The 17,259-nt window shown below is 40.0% G+C and overlaps 1 protein-coding gene across 3 annotated transcripts in view; it reads left to right on the plus strand.

Moving 5' to 3' along the window:
- Positions 1 to 10,049: 10,049 nt before the first annotated feature.
- Trpc4 (transient receptor potential cation channel subfamily C member 4) overlaps positions 10,050 to 17,259 on the plus strand; it is a 184,747-nt gene continuing 177,537 nt past the window's right edge. For all 3 annotated transcript variants that reach the window (XM_031373817.1, XM_031373819.1, XM_031373818.1), the window contains exon 1: positions 10,050 to 10,320. The gene's annotated coding sequence lies outside the window, so the exon portion shown is untranslated. The remainder of the gene's footprint in view (positions 10,321 to 17,259) is intronic.

Consider the following 17,259-nt stretch of genomic DNA (forward strand, 5'->3'; position numbering starts at 1 on the left):
AACAACTTTTATAATACTTATTTTTGTTGTTATAATATTTTATAAATTTTAAGGAATATGACAAAAAACATATTGTAGGTATTGAAGGGGAGGTCTATGGAAGGAACGGTGGTACAAAAGGGGAACAAGAATGTGATTCAATTCTATTTACTTAAAATATGTTTTTAAATGTTAACAAATTCAGATAAATTGAAATCATGTAACTTTTCTCATAATGCAATAAATTAAAAAAAATTAAAAAAAAATAAAAATAGAAAAAAAAAGAAAAAAAAAAAACCAAAGTGTGGCTGTATCATATCACAGCTTTAGAGTTGAGAAATCTGAAGGTTTCTAAGCAACTGAGCTTAGAACACAGGTTTACCAGGGTTTGTCTGTGTCGGCAGCTTGTAGGAATGGAATCTTGCTACTATGAAAAAGGATTTCACAATTTACCTGCAGATATGAGCACACAGTAGAAAGCTGCATTCTTTTGAAATTCAGAATATTTCAGCAACAGACCTTGTAAGAGTGCCCCAGGCAGAATCTGTGGATAGATTAAATTCTTCTTAAGAGGGCTCACATTCTCTTTCTGAGAAGGCAAACTGTTTGTATGTTAACATGCATACCCCAGTCTCTTCAGATCAAACCAGACACACACACTTTTGATCAGAACCAAGTTTCTGTTTTTCTCATTAAAGGAAAATGTGTTCCAAAGCAAAGCAGAAGCAAACCGATATACAGTCCCTCTTTCTCTCATGCAGATAACTTGACTCTTGGATCTTGGCTGGCAGCAGGATGAGACCAGAGGTGTCAGGCCAGCTCTCCAAAATACAACTTCAAGGTCAACACCCCTCTAGCTCCACCCTGCCCCTTCCCCACCTGCCCCTACTGTAACAACTTCTACAAAGAATGGAAAATACATAGATTCAGTGAAAAATGAGAGGAGATATTTATGTTTCTGAAGAGTTTTGGGGATTCCAATAATTCACAGGGTTGGGGGTGGGAGTTTGGGGCAAGCTAATTCTAGGATTCTACAAAAAACTCTTTCTCTCTCGCTTTCTCTCTCTCTCCTTCTCCCTCTCTCTCCCTCTCTCCTTTCCCTCTCTTTCTCTCTCTCCTACTCTTCCCTCTTCTGCCCATTCTTGAACCCTCCTCCTTCCCCCCCTTCCATTTCCTTCTACTTAGGACCAATAATTTGTTATTGATGCATTTTCACCCAAATAAATATGTTGACTAGTGCACTCAACAACAACTTACATTGTCTCCAGAAAAGAAGAAAAAAAAAGCTATTTTGACTTTGACCATTATTTTCATTCACCACAGCCACAAAGAATCACAATAAATCTTATATTTAAAATTCTACCCTTAAATTGTAACTTGTAAAAGGTATACTTATCTCCTTTCAATCAAGCCATACATATATATTTTTTTCTATTTTTCAGTGGTGATGCAATGGCTTGATATCATGGGTCAGGGAGTCAGCAATCATGTGCAAGTGAGGATGTAGGACCTACTGTTTGGGGGGAGTAGGGGGGATGTTGGAGTCCTGTGAATGTATGATATTGCTGTGGAAAAAGAGCTTGTGAAATAGGGTCTCCCTTTGTCTTCTCTTCTGCCACAGCAGGGCATGGTTGCCCACCCTTCTGGAAGACACAACATTTGAGGTATCTTCTCAGAGGCAGAGGGATTTAATCCTAATAAGCAAGTACCTTGATCATGGGTGTCCCACCTTCCCGAACAGTGAGAACTCATTAAGTCTGGGTGATCCTCCATTGCAGCATAAGACTAAGAACACCGGTAGCTGGTACAGGTCTTTCAAGGACCTCGAGTGGACTAATTAGTAAAGGTTGTATCTAGAGACTGCACATCCATCTAAAATAATCCCAGCTGACTCAAGTGATGAATGCGCCACAGACCACCTTCAAAAGGTTAATCAGTAAAATGATGCAGGCAAGTGAACTCAACAGAAATGAATAGTTATTTTTAATAATATAGTCACAGAGTAAGTGTGCAGGAGTATTATGGAATAACTTTATATTATTAGGAATGAAAATAAGTTTCTTTGTAAGTCAAAGCTTGGTTATGTGACTCAATAAGAATTCTAAAGATGGTAAGAAATGGATTTTGAAATTGTAGATGATGAACCCAGGTTAAATTACTCCATGAGATAAGAGAGCAGAAAACCCATATTTCTAAATACATTATATTACTTACAAATATATTGCTAGGGAAGTACATAAGTTAAATATTTCAAGTAGATAGCTTTGGAATATATCTGAAATTTTAGAAAAACTTAGTTTTACTTTTAAAAATATTAAAAGTATTTAAACAATTTTAAATATTACTATTTAAAAATATACTTACACTACACAGAGAGAGGGGGAAGGGAAAGGGAGAAAGAGAAAAAAAAGGGAGAGAGAGAAAGAGAAGGAGAGAGAGAGAACACAAGGTCCATGGCTCACATGTGCAAGGCAAAGGGAAACATTTCTTTACCATGGGATTCTGGGATCGAACCCAAGTTGTCAAGTTTAAGCAAGAAGCACTTTTATTCACTGATCCATCTTGCCTGCCAGATCTTCACATTTCATATTGTAGTTGATCAAAGCAGGGTATTTTTTCTGATTTAATATGAAGAAAAGTTGGATTTTACACTATAGGTGGAGTTGCCATGTTGTTTCTTAATTGTGAGTTGTACACTAAGAACTGTACTTGCTACTCTGTCCTTTTACAACTGGAAGGCTTTACATTCTAGGACTGGTTAGATTCTCAATTGTGAGCTGCCTGGCCTGAGTGCTGGGAAGAGAACTAAGGTCCTCTGCAAGAGTAGTAGGCACTCCAAGGCACCAACACCTCTCTAGCCTGAAGAATACAAGATTTCAAGCTTTAAAATCAGGACATGGTTATGAAAACTCAGATGCGTTCATTACAGATGGGTGTCATCATGCATCATTTTGATCAACTCAAAAGACAAACAGAAGTTCCTTAGAGGGAAAAAATGCCCAGGGGTGTGGGGCATACTCAGGGTGCTGGGAAGAGGCCCTCCTTTGGATGCATGCTTAATTGTCAAGGAGAAGTTCACAGCTTTTAGATCAGAAATAAACAAATGGATCCCACCATGGCAAACAGGTTTGCCCCACACAGTCAGGCACATGAGATACCAGGGGAGGCTTCAGTGACACACCATCGACAGTTAACTCTATATGTTTACCTTAAACTATACAAAAAGATGTATACACCTCTCTTTGTAAATAGATTAATTTTCACTGTTTTCTTCAATGAAAGATCAACTTTTGCTCACATGCAAACTATATAGAGTTTGGGTGTCTAAATGAAGTCCAGTGAGATTTTCCAGGCAAGTTAACATAGCCATTGGAAAAAATGAAACCTCCAAGGCACAGAATAGTTAAAGTCCAAGATTCCTTTTATAGAAGGGAGTAAGGTCAAAGTTTGAACCTTCTATTCTAAATCTACAACATATGCCCGTGAACACCGCAGAATATCAGAAGACCTGAAAAGAAGATGAAAAGTCCTTCAGGACCAAGAACTCAGGAAAGATAAACCCTAGGTTTCTTTATTCTCAGGACAAATGTGTGTGTGAATGTTGAAGCCTCAGTGTTAGTTTCAAGTGAATTAAGAAAAGGGAGTTCATCCTCCATTCTTCCAGGGCTTCCCCTGGCTTCACCCTGCTGATGGCACCACAGAAGCCACACTCTCAGAAGTTAGGAGAAATAAGGTGCGGAGCTGAATTGCTTAGACAGCTTGGGGCTCTGCGAATTTGTTCATCTCTGTGCTTAAATTTGTAGGGAAAACTGGAAACCCTCTACTGTCCTGTGCTCATGTTTTGCAAAGACTCAATCAAAATAAGTCTTCAATATTTTTTTTTTAGTCTTCAATATTGTTAAATAGACCACATCTTGTGATAAGATTTTTTTTTTTTTGAAACATCTTCACCCTCTGAAAAAACAGAAACTAAGTACATACTGATGTGAAAATTTAAAAAGCCACACATGAGGCTGGCTATAGCAAGTACACTCACCAATTTGTAATTATTTGTATGAGTCCTATAGCATTCATATTAGAGAGATATTCTCATATTTTAAAATCAGAAATGAACATACTGAAGTAGAAAGCCTATATGTTATATAATAACATCCAAACACATAAGGCGCAATCAGTTGCAAGGATACAATTCCAGTTTACCTACAGAATGGCTGTCGTTACCACTGCACTAAACTGCCCATTCATCCACTTTAAAAGTCATTTACAGTGGGCTAGAGAAATGGCTCAGTAGACAAAAGCACACACTGCTCTTCTAGAAGACCCAAGTTTGGTTCTCAGCACGCACAAGAAGTGGCCCACAATGCCAACTCCAAGTCTCTCAGGCCCACCTGGACTCTGAGGGCCTGTTCTGGAAGCTATATTCATGTGCATGTACCCACAAACAGATACACACAATTAAAAATAATAAAAATAAATATTAAAAATACATTAAAATGAAATAGTAACCACTCAGCATTACTTGAAAATCTGTTACATGCTGCTTACCTACCATTTTTATTGCTTGAAATATCAGTTTGTTAGAACTGTTTAACACAAAGTACCATGCCCATTATCAGTAATTTATTTCCTCAGAAACATATATCCTGCATGATTGCAGAGCTAAGAGGCTTTAGAACACTGTCAAGCTGCAGTCTAAAATATATTTATACCCACAAGTTTGTACTGATCCCGACCTTGGCCAGAGAAGCTTCTCTATGCAGTGGTTAATGCAGAGGCTCATGACTGGTCAAGCACTGAGAATAAGTGACTGTTGAGTACTCAGCCCCCAAACGTCTATATCTTGTTGTGAGTTGGCCTGATGCTGTCTGTATCTGATGTTAGTTCTGATTCCTCAAGAGAGATGGTAGTCCATCACATACTCAGGTGATCTCATGTTTACTTTCTCCCATTTTTAACTGGTCAGTTAAAGGCTAGAGCCTGCGATTGGACAGTGGAGAGGGGAAAGGTGGGACTGGAGGTTTGAGAGTGGGGCAGGCTAGGGGAGTGTGTAACCTCTGGGCAGGTGGTGCTGGGTTGTCTAAGGAGGCAGGCTGAGGAAGCCGTAGGAGCAGTCTCGTAAGCAGCACTCCTCCATGGCCTCTGCTTCCGTTCCTGCCTCCAGGTTCCTGCCTTGAGTTCCTGCTTTGTCGTCACTCAGTGATAGATGGACCTTAGTCAGCATGAGTAAGCCAATCAATTTCTTTTTCCCCAAACTGCTTTTAGTTACTGTATTTATTACACCAGTTTATTACCACAGAAAAGAAGCTAAAATTCACACACATATGAAGTAACCAAAGAATGAATCAACCTTTAAATGAAAAGAATGGAAGCTGAGTACCAGAATTCTTTTCTCTGCTTTCTGACAGTGGACACACTGACCATCCGCCCCACGTCAGAAAGCTCATCCTGCCATGGTGCTCTCCTCTGTGATGAAGGTCACTCTTAAACCATGAGCTAAAATTAACTTTTCACTCTTGAAAACGATTAACTTATACTTTTATTTAAAGCATTTAAACTAATTGATAGGAATATAGACTTGGTTGTTATGCAGTTAGCTAGCATGCAAGAAGCCATGTTTGTTAGTCCTGAGACCTCTCCAATAAAGACTTGAGTACAGAATCAATTAAACCATGGTATACAGTAGGTGAGGGAAATAATAGTCTTTAAAAAATAATATTTTTTCTCTAAAAATTCACTTATAGTGATGGAATTATTTCAGATCAAATGTTCCACCCTAAATTATCACCTATCTTAATAGTATTTTTGCAGTTTCTCTTCAATTTCTACAAATCCACATCAGAGAAAGGTTTCTTTAATGTTACCATTTATTTAATTAATTAACATCTGCAGATATCACCTTTGCAAGATAGTTTGTAGAAGAAAGCTAATCCAGACCAGTGCATCTCTACAGGGACTGCGGAGGTGAGTAATCCTGCCCTTAAGGGAAACGTCTGGATTCCTTATTAAAAACAGTGCATCCATCTCTATTAGAATACACTCAACATCCTCAGAAACATCTCCCTCTGATCCTTCTGTAGTCTATTACACACTGCCATCCTAGGTCTCGGCAGATATTGTAATCTCTAGACTGTAGATAAGCAGGAGTTTGTGGGAAGAACAGATGATAAAGGTGAACTGTAGGCCATTATGTATCTCCAAGGTATGGTAGAGACTGGTACTGATGAGGAGCTTGCACTTGAAATAGAATTCTTTTTTTTTAAAAAATGTATTTATTTATTTTATGTATGTGAGTATACTGTTGCTCTCTTCAGACACACCAGAAGAGGGCATCGGATCCTATTACAGATGGTTGTGAGCCACCATGTGGTTGCTGGGAACTTCTGGAAGATCAGTCAGTGCTCTTCACTGCTGAGGCCACTGAGATAGAATTCTTTAATGATTCCCACAGGAGAAGAGTCATAAGGCTGGGATGAGATGGTAAACAATTGTTTCCATACAGAATCTGCAGAGCTGCATTCAAATAAATATATGTAGGAAAGCATTCATATGTTAACGTATTAAGAGCTATCACTATGGGGCGGAGGAATAGCACAAAACATCATTAAGTGTTTGAAATGCATATAAATTCACAAGCATAAACAAAGAATAAAATATTAAAATATAACTCTCCTTTTTGATAATCAATGCACCAAATAGAAATGCACCAAATAGAAATGCATCCACCCCCCAAATAAGAAATCTATGAAAGTAAATAAAAACCAACAGGGAACCTAACAATAAGTACAGGCTCTGTGGTGACAGTTCCTTAAATTCCCCCAAACACGCTTTCTGTATGATATTCCTGCAGGTTAACCCTTGGCTCTCTTAGTAGAAATGTACCTGAAACACACACACACACACACACACACACACACACACACACACACACACATTGCCAGGGATGCAAAAATGAGTAAATGGGTAAGATCACTGGCTGCTCTTCTAGAGGATCTAGGTTTTGTTCCCAGAACCCATATGGTGGCTCACAATTGTCTGTAATTCCAGTTCTAGGAGATTCCATGCTCTCCTGTGACCTTCCCAGGAAGGTCTTAAGATTCACATGTTATACATATATACACATAGGCGACCATCAATTTAAATGCAATAAATTTAAATAAACAAATTGTCAAATATCTTGACTGTTTTCTCATAAGGAATAAAAATATCAAAACAAATAGCAATTCCATGACTTAAAAAACTTCATAGAATTGTGTAATGATTTAGAAAAATCATTTTTGGAAATAATTGGAAAATTCTCTCCATATGTATATGGAGAGAAGTCTACGTTACATGCATGATAATGGCATATATATAATGGCATATATATGTATATATGGGAGAGAGAGAGCAACAGACAGAGAGAGACAGAGAGAGAGTGGGAGAGAGAGGTCGACTCTACATGCATGGTTATGGCATTCTTCATTCTTCATGGATGCCTCACTATCACAGAAAATCATGACAATGGTCCTTGGCAGAAGTAACTTTTCCATAACTCTGTGCCTGCAACTTCGCCTCTTGCTTCCACAGTTTTGAAAGAATGAACTGCACCCATTGTAGCTCCTGAAGAGAAAACAGAAGCTTTAGAGGTTAAAAATCCCTGTCCTCCACCAACGGTGATCCCAGTTTCGGATTTGTTTGCACTGTGTTTAGGCACTAGACATGACTGCCTTAACGGTGTCATTCCTGGGTTTATTTTGTGTTGCTAATTTCAAAACAATAGTACCTTCTTCTTTCCTTGAATCAGGCACTAAACCTAAAATCCAAATAAACAAATTCATTTGAATGCAGATTCCTTTGGTCCCACTGACATGCAGTTTAAGGACTTACAGGTTTCTTAAACAACATCAGTCTATTTGCAACTGAGAGTCATTCGGCTGCTAATAATATTCATTTCATTAGACTGTTTAAACAGACCTTCCCTTTTTTTTGTATAATTACCGATTGTTTTGTGTATCACATTCACAGCTACTGCAGTCTATTATCACACATGCTGCTGCTGCTGCTGCTGCTGCTGCTGCTGCTGCTGCTGCTGCTGAGGGTTTGTGATCCATTGCTCTTCCTTCCAAGGGAACACACGTCTGGTAAGAGCCAGTGCCGATGCAGATGTGCATTTTGTGGTCCTCAAGCTTTGGCTTTTGCTTTTGCTTTTTTTCCCCACAGAGATATCTGTCTCTGATATCATGATAAAAATGGCATCTGCTATAAAGAAGAAAGAGCCCTAAGAGGGGTGTGTGGATGATGTCAAGTGTTGGAGTTCCTTTTCAAGCATCCTTAAAAGTGTCCTAAGGACCTACACTCATGGCAGCCTATATTTTAGCAGAAAAATTCCTTTAATCAATGTCAGCTCCAGGTTTGGTTTTTATACATTTACTGATTATTAAGAAAAACAGGTTTTGTGAATTTTTTTTAAAAGAGTAGTTTCAGTTGCACCATGCAAAACAGATGTCTATGTGTGTTTTTCCTCTTTTCTTATGCAGTAGAAAGTAGGTTTAAATTTATTGTAAAGTTCATTGCCATGTCTACAGAGAGATGTGTTTTGCATATTTTATAAAATCCAGTGTTTAATGCTAAGACAAGAAAACTACCTTTGAAAAATGTTGACACAGGTTCTTGGAGGTCTGTAAAAGGCATTCAGGCAAGGAAGGGAGTTCTGTTGTTCATCCGGGTTTCTTGGTACAGGTTTGTTTGGTGTACTGTAAAGGCCTCGGTATTTTGTGGGATGGACTGTGGGCTGTGCTCCCTCAAAATCGTTATAGGGGTCATGCTGACCTATGAGAGGAGCAGTTAGCTAGGGAGAATGAAAACTTGACAATTACAAACACCATTTCGAAAAGAACAACAAAACAAAAACACCTAGTCCTTCATTCCAAAGAGTGCACTCCAGAGTCAACAAATCCTCATTACTCTGCAATTACCCTTAAAAAACAAAAACAAAAAACAAAACAAAACAAAAAACCACCTCGACTCATCTGACGTTCAGAAACACTGAGCAGAGCGGGAGTCAATTAAATCTAGCTGCTGGGATGGCACTGGCGAGCGGGGAGCTTACCACAGCCTGTGCTCGGAAAAGAAAGAAACCTGAGAAGTGAAGGGGTAGGAGGGGGTTGAAGCCTTTTGGCAAACGCACTGCCAAGTTTTTCCTTTGGTCTCGAGATCACGAACAATCAAAGGTTCCTGAGTGTGGCAAGCTCCATGCAATTTTCCACCTCTATACTTCGATGTTATTTTTGTGTATGAATACTACACCAAGAGATAAGCTGCATCTGGAACCTCAGAGTTAGATTTGCTGAGTCCGGTGGCAGACAATGTCGATCACCAGCAAGCCCACCTGCAGCCACCAGGACCTCCAGCTCCTATGCTGGCCCATAATTTGGGATTAAATGTGTGGGAAATTTGATTTCCTGTGTCAGTCGTTTAGAGGGAGCCAGGTAGGAGTGGATGGGACGCTTATCTTTTATTTATTGCCACTGTCTGGATTGTTGACGGTAGTGGCAAGCACATCCCTGCACTAGCAAGGCAAGTGTGACACCTTGAGGACAGGAGAGGGGGTGCCAGGAGTCCAGGGAGGCTACAAGAGTTGCCAAGGCTGGGTATGGGGAGAGACAATTTGTCCCAATCCCTTGACCAGCTGCGCACTACAGTAGGAGCAGGGCTTTCCAGGGTTAGGTTCAGTTGACAAGAGAAGTTTTGCACCCCTCCCGGGCTACAACAAAGCCCGGATACGTGTATGCTAAGCATCCACGACTTCGGGGTCTGTCCTGACCACCGACTTAGCTGAGTGACAAGCGGACATGTGGCGGGCCACCTGGCTCGCTGACTGACCTGGAGAGATGCTCCCGGGTGGCGCGTGGAGGTGCTTGTGGGTCCTTTATACCCGCTTTCAGAGAGGTGCGTGGGATGCGCATCCATTCGGGCAGACCCAGAATGGGTGGGGGAGGTCTTCCAGGCTGCTCTTTGGCCACCTTGGGAACACAACTTTTCCGGGGGTTTGGGTGGGGAGAGCATCAGTGCCTGGTGGGCGAGGCTGTCGTCCTGGGTACCCCGCCTCCTCCTGGGCCGCCCCTCCCCCGCGCCCCTGCTCTGGCTCTCCAGCATCCTCACTCCGCCCAGTTCTATGCCAGCTGCGTGGGCTCTGGTTTCGTGCGGGTTTTTTTTCCCTTTGGAATGCTCCAAAAAACTCGGCAGCGACTACGGAAACCCCATCGGAACTGACCAGCTGCGCTAGCACCAGACACAGCACTGGTGCGGCGCGCCCGCCGAGCCCACCGCGGTCACTTCGGCCACCAGATTGTAACTTTGCGGGTAAGAGAGATGCGGTCTCTGCGCTCCAGACGCTGGCCTCACATCTGGGATACTGATTAAGTTTCCCAAGCCTACTGGGAAGCAGGCTTCCTCTTAGGAGGCGGGTATCCCTGGGGGGTTACGCGAGTTACCAGGGTGCAGCAGCTTTTCAAGGTTCATTTTTTTTTAAAGGTTGCTTATTTTTAAGGTTCGAAAAAAGGTTTTCGCGAAGCTTTCTTTGGATGACTTGGGATGAGGGGGAGTTTGGGGGTGCTCCCAGGCTTTCTCTGCATCGCGTTGTGAGGTAGGGGTGAGGGCGAAGAGCGAACCCCCCCGGTCTGATTTACATGGTAAACAAAAGATCAGCTCTTATGCCCGCGGTGCTGGGGAGCTCGGTGCTTGTGTCCAGCCTCCCGTCCGTTTGGAGAGGATGGAAATGACATACATGGTCCTTGGGCACATACGATGAGCCCCATGACTCTCCAACAGGCTGAGGGCACGAAGGCAGGACAGCGACCGCTGTTCAGTGGGTCCATTACCCTCTGCGTCATTTTCCTTCTGTCAAGCAGTAAAAGCACTTTTAAGCGTGTGGTTGGACCAGGTTTAGAGGTTCCTAATTCGCCTGGCAACCGAGATTCAAGCTGAGCCAGAGACTCTGCTTGCTACTTGAGTGGATAGCTTGGATCTATGGCGCAACTTGTTGTTTCCAGCTGCGAACTGCCTTTTGTGACTCCAGAGAGAGACAGAGAGAGATAGAGACATAGGGGTGGAGGAGAGCTGGGCAGAGGAACCAAAGACCGTGTCGCTGTGTCCCAATGTTTTCCCAGGGGAGCATTATCGTTAAATACTGCTGGCTGCTATAAAATGTTATCAAGTTACTTACGGAGAGAGTAAGCTTACCAAGCTAAACGAGTGGGAAGAGAGAAAAAGCTTTCACTGTGCCTTTAAAATGAAATCTTCGAACAGATTTGTAAAACTGTGATAAAATAAACCACCAAGGCTCATAGGCTTGTTGGCTTTTCTCTCGTAGTTAGCACAATGCAAAGTACTTAAAAATTCCTTAGGAGAATAAAAAAATTAGCAGAGGATTTTTAAAAGACTCAGACACTGAGAGTAGGAGTTGGCGGTTATGTTAACCGTGCTACGATTTGCTATTTAAAGTTATATTTGTAACGCCTACTTCTGTTCATCTGGACAGTAAACCGGGAAACATCAAGTTCTTAAGAGAAACAAAGTAGTAAGATATAGGGGTAATTCTGTCCGAAATTCAGAATTAGGGTCAAAATTAGATTTAACATGGGTAAAGTGAATGAAGGTTTTTACAGTCTCTGTGAATCAATGATGTGGTTTAATCAGGATCAATCAGTCAACCCTGGGCAAGGTAAATGGGCATCAAAGGATATGTGAATATCTTGGATTCATAACGGGTAGCACAGAGAGGGAGGCAGAGTGCGCTGGCATGGCTTCTGAGGAAGACTACTGAGCAGCTTTGCCTTGCCTGAACCTTGATGGGAATCTTTACAGGGATGGGTGGGAGGAGGAGGATGGATAGACTTACGCCAAGAAAGGCAAGGAGACCAAAACCTAACAGGTTGGTGGAAGGGATACATCCGAGTTGCCTCATATTCCTTTGAGTGGATATATTATGATGAAAAGGTCTGCACGTGTGAACTTAGAAAAGTTTATCATTTGGATCTGGAACATGCACATTCAACCAAAGCATCAGTTAGCAAAGCTGGACAGGAAACGAACATCTCTTAGCTAAACCTGCCAAGCATGGATGGCCTTTGTAAGAATCTCTGATCTTAAGAAATGAAGTACATTTCAGTTCTCCTCTTTACAGACATTCTCAGAGATAGGAGAGGAACTAGATTTACAAGATTCAATTTAAAAAAATCTTATTTATATTTGTGATGCATTTATTTCTAGACAGCCAAGATAAAAACAACGTCCCAATGGAATGTGTAAAGTGGCTATTTCAATGAACCGAACAGTCTCAGATCAGTTAGCTTTTCCCAGAGTAGAACCTGAATCAGTTCATACTTTATAGAGACTTGAAACTGTGAAAGCTGTTTGCCTATCCTTTCTGTTTAGTGGGCCTTTGAAGGTCATTCTTGTTCAGTGTATATGCTTCAAACTGGAGGAACCACATCCATCCAAAGAACTAAAATCCTGCCTGCCTGGTCCAGCACTGACATCCAGAGGACAGAAACAACACAGTGTATAAGCTAGTGTGTCATTTCAGGCTGTAATGGATATATGAGGCTGATGGGCTGTTTTTCAGTGCTCAGTGGTCCTGTCTACCAGTATTTGCCTGAAGTACATGACACTAAAACTTTCCTTGTAGTAATTAGCCTTAAGCATCGCTGTTCCTGAACTGAAGATGATAAGCAGAAACTACACACACACACACACACACACACACACACACACACACACACACACGCATGTTGTATTTTGTTACAGTTATTATTTTTATGATATAAAATAATAAACCTTTCTGATCAACCAGGCATCATCTTACTATATTTTAAACTTGAGCCAGAGAAGAGCTACAGTCTCCATAAGAGTCTCTGCTTGTTATCTCTGCATTAAATTAAAAGCTCGAAGTATGCTTTTGGATATATTCAGCTTTTATTCCCACATGCTTATCTCCAGAATAACATGTCAATTCAATGAACTAACATTCTATTTATCAATTGAACATCAAACTGAAGTCCCGTTTCCTACATACTGGCTATACCCTGGCAATGATAAAGATAAGCATACCCGTGTTCAATAATAAAGCTTATAAACAACAGAGAAATCAGAGTTTTGTTTTTTGTTTTTTTTTTATATGAAGATGGACATGCGAGAATGACAGAGCAGTCACCAGGACCATGAAACAGGGCTGAATATTTTCTTTAAAAAAAAATAAGACTTTTGTTTTGTTTTGTTTTGTTTTTTAAACAAGCTGGATGAACGGAGGGAGAGTAGCAGGCTGTTACATTTTCTTTTAAAATCATCAGTGCCAGACAGTGATGCGATCAGATTACAATGTACATCTTGACTTCCTCGATTCTGTTGTCTGGGCTAATTAGAAACTGGCCTCACTGACTTATTTAATGCCCATCAAATGCCATGGAGCTTCCATTACAATGGCTCTTACTAAAACTGAAGTTGAGAGGACACACGGTGAAGCCCATGGCTGTGCTCTGTTTATCCTCATCCCCCATAAACCTTCAATTTAACCCAACTGCACTTGGATATTTATTTCCATCTTGTTATGGGATGATTGGCTTTAGGGTTGGCTCCCAAGTTATCCATTTCTCGTCCTTTCCTATGCACAACTTCACCCTTTTCAGAGTTGAGAGTATATGTGTATATGTGTTCATATATGTGTGTGTTTGTATACACACTCTGTCTGTGGTTTAATATTATACCACAGACAGACACAACATGGCTGTGTTTTCAAAACGAGCACAAATTTATACCTGATCATGGAGAACTTTCACACAACAGCCATGACAGAGAGACATAACTGAGGGACAGAGAGATCAGTTTAGGGAGAGAAAAAGCCATCTAGAAAACCAAAAGGTAAAGATACTTTTATTGAATGTGCATTAATTTAAAATTGTCTTATTTAATGAATTATTTGGTAGTTCAGTGAAGTAGTTATACCTTTTAAATAGCTCTGTGATGGTTCTGAAAGTTCAGTTTTAGGGTAGGAAGGACGGCGGCAGTTGGACTATTTGATCCAGTATTGTAGCCAAACGCTACACAGTATTCCTTCCAATATTAGCTTGTGCATAACACACCGGTGTCATTGAGTGATGGCTTCCTAAGATACACAAGAATATATATGGGCTCAGCTTTATGCCCCAAGTATTTAAGATTAATTTAGATGCAAGTATAAAAGTATGCCTTTATCTAGCACAAAGCATTTTCTTTGAGAAATAGTAAAATTAATGATAGGCATTAAGTACTGCCCAAAGCTTGCTCTTACCCTTCTAAAGTATGTTGAAGAAGTTACCCTAAGTAATGCTTTGAGCCAGTAACAGGGAGAGTTGAAATGTACGTAAGACAGAGAACAACAGAGATGAAGAAGGGAGGAGCCTATATTTCTGGGCACCTGTGCCAGGAGTTCATTATCTTCCTTTCCACTTTGAATTTGGACCGTGATTATTTCTTAGCAGTTTGGAAAACAAGCACTTCCCAGACATCAGAGTTTAACTCTACAATGAATCGGTGATTTGAAGAAAAAAAAAATCCCATGCAAATCTGTAGTCTAAGCACTCGGGAGACTGAGGCAGAAAGATCTTGAGATCAAAAGCAGCCCAGGCTATAGAGTGATAGCTTGTGACAAAACAAAACAATAACCAACACACACACACACACACACACACACACACATAACACACACACATACACACATGCATACACACATAAACACATACTGATGTATACATATATATATATATATACATACACACACAAAACAAAACAATAACCAACACACACACATGCACACACATAACATACACACATATACACACATGCATACACACATATACACACATGTATACATATATATATATACACACAATGCACACACATAACATACACACATATACACACATGCATATACACATATACACACATAAACACACACTTATATATACATACACACACACACACACACACACACACACATACATACACACCAAACAACAGAACAAAAACGAAAACAAACTGAAGAAACCAAAAACCAAATAAACAAAGAACAACAATGGGACAAAAACCCTGAAAAATAACAATTACATTTTTAATTCTTTGCTAAAAATAATTGTATTTTTCCAACAATTTGTTTCTTTGTTTTTTCTGTTTTCTGTTTTTCAAATACTATAACATGAGAATAAAAATCTCTGTTCTTTTTACCAAGGTAGAGTTAGAACAACGTTCCTGAAAACGAAAAGGAGCTGAGCTGCTCAGCTCTCTCAGGCTGCCCTTTCTGTTTTCCTTGGGCTAGGATTGAACCCAGAGCTTTGCAGATGCTGCACACGCATGCTCTGGCTTGACCCTAGACCTCACCCAGGCACCCTGTTTCCATTCTTGTTCTTCAGCATAATACACATGGAAAAGAGAGTTTACTTCCATGATTAACATTTGAGATTATACATTTTTAATCAAATATTTAGGAGAAGAGAGCTTCTGGAATGAGTTTTCTCTCAAACCTCAGTGCGTCTTAACAATTCACCATACACCTTCGTGGGAAAAACAGTCAAGTTAAGACACGCTGGAGTTAGACTTGATTTATCAATGTTATATAGACTGTCAAGACAAGTGGCTTTGTCTTCTTTTTTTTTTTTTTGAAAATCTAAATAAATATTTCATGACCTTTGGTATTGGATACCCTAGAAGATACTTAACAGTTGCTAAGACATTTTTAGTACTTGATGTAGTGTTTTTAAGTGGATGCATGCTTTTGAGATGGAAAGATTATACAAAATCTATTGGTATGCACTAAAAGATAACACCTTTAAATGTATGTAATATTAATCTGAAATTGCCACCTACTATAATATTTAGTGTCTATTAGTGAACAAATAATTGAATAGGCAGGCAGGTAGGATTGTGAATTTCCTGGTAGAGTTCCTGATGTCTAGAGTAACTTTCTCCTTGTTAACGCCCAAGCCGGTATTTACTGACTCTGGAAGTTTGGTCGTGATGACTCAGGTATAAACACAGGCAAAGGCCTTGCCTGTGTGTTAAGGCCTGCTTTGGAACTAGACAGTAAACACCTTTAAGAAATGAGGAGGATGTTGGGAAGTATGTGAATTTGCAACAGAGATTTCTACAGGTATTTTGCTTTTGCTATTGAGCAGGGCTCTTTTTCTTTTCGTATTTTCATAATGTCGTGCTTGTGACAGATGACTTTTAGCATAGGTATTTAATGAGGCCAACTTATAATAATATTTCCCTTACATAGATGTGTGTGATGGATGCCACACAGTTTCTTACGTTAAAACATAATCTTCGAGTCTTCATTCAACGGATATAGCTTTCAGTCACCTACTTGCTACGAGAAGCTCATCATAGGATTCCTATAACTGACCACCAATGTACTTGGATCTACATGTTGCTGTGCCAGAATTCCTAAAGTTTTCCACTCTACTGGACTATGAGGGAGCAGTTAGAAATGAAAGAGCCCAGACACAGATACTTCTCAGGAATGCGTGCTTGAACCAAAAGAAGCCGTAGCCTCTGTCTGTGATTATATTTAGCAAATTAAGTTGAAAGTTCATGTCCTAAATTTGACAGAACATGATGAGCTATTGTAGGTGGTATGAGTTTTGTTTTATTTTTAGTCTTTCCCTTGTGTATCATTGAGCTTTGGAAATTACAAATCAACATATATTTCTTTCAGAATCAGTGGGCTGGGCTGCTCAATACTCATGGTTTTTGAAAGAGTCAAATAAATCAATATGTAAGGATTTATTTTTGCCTTTTTTGATGCTCTACTCAACAGGTTAAGAGCGTTAAATATATTTCTATTAAATATTTGCTACAAAGATTAAATTTTAATATTTGAATTAAATATTAAAATGCATTCCTCTAATACATTTGTCTTTAGTATGAATTCTCAAAATAGAATGGGATGGTGAGCACAGAGGCTTAGTGTGTGCACGTTAGTCATGGGATGGCTTACGATTGTCACACCTCTGAGCATCCTGTTAGGCAAAGGCATTGTTCATGCTGAAAAGAAGGGAAGACAATACCCTGGTGACTACACTGAGAGCCACATATCTGGCGTCCTTATGTAGCCATAGTAGTTGGACAAGCACATCTGGTCATGTTAAATTTCACCTATGTACAAGACCCAAAATATAAGAAGAAGTGCATATACATATACACACTTCATATACTTATGTATTTGCACACACACAGATAGATAGATAGATAGATAGATAGATAGGTAGA

Source organism: Mastomys coucha, unplaced genomic scaffold (genome assembly GCF_008632895.1).
Source record: "Mastomys coucha isolate ucsf_1 unplaced genomic scaffold, UCSF_Mcou_1 pScaffold16, whole genome shotgun sequence".
NCBI classification, from domain to species: Eukaryota; Metazoa; Chordata; class Mammalia; order Rodentia; family Muridae; genus Mastomys; species Mastomys coucha.